Consider the following 3,792-nt stretch of genomic DNA (forward strand, 5'->3'; position numbering starts at 1 on the left):
CAGGTTTTACGGCGAAGGGTTAGAATGTATTTTGTTAAATGGTTTTCAAAGAGCTTTGTTTTTGCCCACTCACGCTTTTATTTTGCGCCCCTCCAGGTTCTAGTTGCTTAGCCGTTGCGGTGGTTTCCCTTGAGGGCTTTCCGGTGTTCTGACAGACACTCACCATTGTAGGGTCGCCTTCGGGCGTACTACTGTTGTTGTTTTAATTGGGCTGCTTTAAACCTGCTCTGAAATTGTATCTCACTTACTGGCACTTATTCTAGTACTTTGTATGCTAGTTTTTAATTATTCGTACTTATATATTAATACTTTATTAGCTTCCGCACGTGCACATGGCTACGTCACCTTCGTGTGACGGCCAGCACGCTCCGATCTCGGTCGGGGTGTGTCAGCTCACGCGCGTGCATAAGGTATTTTTTGAATCACAGCATGTTACACGCGACTTACACATTTTAAATGTATTTATATGCATGACTTGACAAAAGGAAAGTCAAATATTTGAAGTAAATGAATAATCTTAGATCATGCTAGAAAAAACCCCTCACAAACCAATCAAAGCAGCTGAATTCACATAATAAAATCGGTCTTTCAATTTCCATCTACATTCTATTGAATTCACATTAAGAATAGAGAAAATAATATTTAATAAACAACTGATTGAATCACATTATTGCTAGCCCATTGTGAGGCTAAGCCCACCCCCTCCATCTTAGTGTAGATAATATCGTTTGTCAAAAAAAAAAAAAAACAATAATTTGACAACTAATTTAATTACATTATTATGACCGTACGAAAGACCTTTTTTATAACCGGTATTACACGTTTCTTAAGATGTTTTGAACGTGCTTTAAAATAGATAAAATAATATTTAATGAAAAATTTATTGAATCACATTATTACTAGCCTATTGTGAGGTACTAATTAAAAAAAAAACTACACAAAAATAATTAATTATTAAAAAAACACTGTAAAAGTGACAAAAATACACTGCATTATTTTGGGCTGTTTTTGAAATTTTTTGTTTTGAGGGTATTTGTGTCCAAATATTTTCGATGAAGCTTATAACCCCAAAAGAGATCATTTGCTTTATATATAGAGATTAATGAAATATCCGCCAAAAGAATAGGATAAAAAAAAGCCCAAGCAAATTAAAGACCCATTAGTGATTTGAACTTAATATCGCATGTGGTGTATCATTGAAACATAGAATGTGTATATACTCATTCTAATTGATGCATACTAGGCTAATAGCAAACTGATACTACATATTTCTTCCGTTGAGAGTGAATCCCAACTTGATGGGAGAAATGATCTTGCATAGGTTATAAGTAAGTTGAGTTACTCATCATACTGCCAATTAGTTTTATGGTGGAACCTCAACTTTCTTCATAGTATCTGAGCAAGTTGTCCTATGTGTGAAGCCTAACGGCCACAAGTCCTCTATGTCATTCGAATTGTGTTATCCATGTGTTAGACTTGAAAATTTGCCACATGTGAGGGGATGTGTTGAGAATGGATCACACATTATTTTATTTTTTTTGTCGAAATGGATCCCACATTGATGGGATGAGGAACCTTGTCTGGGCTTATAAGTAAGTTGAGTTACTTCTAATACTGTCAACAATGGCGGAGCCATAAAGTATTCGGCGGGTAGACTAAACTAAAGGGTTGGAATTTAATACTATTAAATTCTTGAACTGATTAATTTATTTAGCATTTAATTAATCCTTAGTTTTTCTGAAAGTAGTTATATAGTTGAGACTTTTTATTTGCTACAGTCCATCGGGGTATTGTACTTTGCTCTTATGGCGATTACTAATTGATTTTATGGTAGAATCTCAACTTTTTTCACCTTTAATAGTGATTGAATTCATGGTAGGAGTTTCATCACACCATTTGAAACGTTCTTGTCTCTCTTAATTTTTTGAAGCCATAAAACCATTAAACAAACCAGTTAGAAATAAATCTCCAACACATTCTTATATATTGTTTGTTGAACACTTGAAGGGGCATTCTTCTTGAAAATCCATCCATTCTGTTAGTAGGATTTCGATCCAAATTTCTTAACCTTTCCTCATTGAATCATCGACTATGTCCGTGATCGAAAGCTCGGAGCAACGGCATGTTGCTGTTCTTGCATTTCCATTTGGTGGCCACATTAAGCCCCTGCTTAACTTGGTGTGCAGACTAGCTAGCAGCACATCCCCAGATATGTGTTTTTCTTTCCTCAACTCAGAAGGATCAAATAACCTGCTATTTTCGGAGAAATCAGAATCCAACATTCCTAGCAACATAAAACACTACAATGTGTCAGATGGTGTACCTAAAAATCATGTCTTGAAAGGGCATCCAATGGAGGCAGTGGAGCTATTCCTCAAGGCCACACCTGCAAATTACAAAATTGGAATAGAGAAGGCGGTGACAGAGACAGGCAAGAAGGTTACTTGTTTGGTTACAGATGCATTCTTGGTCTTTGCTGGAGAGATGGCTCAGAATTGGGGTGTTCCATGGATTCCTCTTTGGATACCCATGCCATGCAACCTCTCTGCTCACATTTACACTGATCTTATCCGCAGCAAGCTCTTTCCAAATCATGTTGGCCTCGACAGTGATAACCAGATTGGTAATGACGACCATCGTTTGCACAATGATAATACACTGGAAATTGTTCCAGGGCTGTCGGCAATGCACATTGCGGACTTACCTGAAGAAGTAGTTCCATGTGATTCACTTTTGTCACAAATGCTAAGTCAAATGGGGCGAGTGCTGCATCAAATGACAGCTCTTGTCTTGAATTCCTATCAAGAGATAAATTCCACGCTCCTGAATAACGATCTCAAATCGAAGGTCCCCAAGTTACTCAACGTAGGTTTTCTCACAGCCTCGTTACCAGCAGTCCCAATGGTTGCACCATCAAGTTCGGATGCCACGGGTTGCCTTTCGTGGTTAGATGAGCAACCAGCTTCGTCTGTGACATATATCTGTTTTGGGACTATCGGCGCTCCATCTCCGAATGAGATGATAGCCTTGGCAGAGGCATTGGAAGTAAGCGGCGTATCATTTCTTTGGTCTCTCAAAGACAATTTTAAGGACCTATTGCCAAGCGCATTTGTAGAAAAGATCACATACAAGCATGGAAAACTAGTGCCGTGGGCACCCCAAGCTCAAGTGTTGGCTCATACTGCAATCGGTGTGTTTATTACGCACAGCGGGACAAATTCGGTGTATGAAAGTGTTGCAAATGGGGTGCCAATGATCTGCAGGCCATTATTCGGAGACCAAAGAATGAACGGGCGGATGGTGGACGATGTGTGGGGGATCGGAGTGAAAATTGAGGGCGGAATACTCACAAAGAGTGGAGTGCTCAAGAGCTTGGAGTTGGTTTTGGGAAGTGAACAAGGGAAGAAGATGAGGGAGAAGGCCAGAGCTCTCAAAGAAATAGTAGCAGAGGCTGCTGGGCCTCTAGGGAGTGCTGTACAAGATTTTACAACTTTCGTGGACGTAATTTCTTTGCATTAGCGCACGGTACAAGTCTCATAGATATCCAAACAAAAAGAAAAACTAGAAATAAATCTAAAATTCTAAAAATTATTGTAAAATTTAGTGATTATTATGAAATTGAGGATGTGTGCAGCGAAATAAAGTAAATGAGACACAATATTTACGAGATTCGACAAGTGTGCCTACATCTTCGAGACTTTATTATTTAAAATAATAGGATTACAAAATAATTTTCACTATTTTCTCTCTTCTGTGTAGCCTGGTTCACTAGTATTTTCTTTTGCATCTCTC

General features: G+C 38.3%; 1 pseudogene; it reads left to right on the top strand.

Annotated features, from left to right (window-relative positions):
- Nucleotides 1-2,091: 2,091 nt before the first annotated feature.
- On the top strand, nucleotides 2,092-3,519 carry LOC137728088 (anthocyanidin 3-O-glucosyltransferase UFGT pseudogene; annotated as a pseudogene).
- The last annotated feature ends 273 nt before the right edge of the window (nucleotides 3,520-3,792 follow it).

Source organism: Pyrus communis, chromosome 10 (assembly GCF_041283825.1).
Source record: "Pyrus communis isolate YQ-2024b chromosome 10, ASM4128382v1, whole genome shotgun sequence".
Classification (NCBI taxonomy): Eukaryota; Viridiplantae; Streptophyta; class Magnoliopsida; order Rosales; family Rosaceae; genus Pyrus; species Pyrus communis.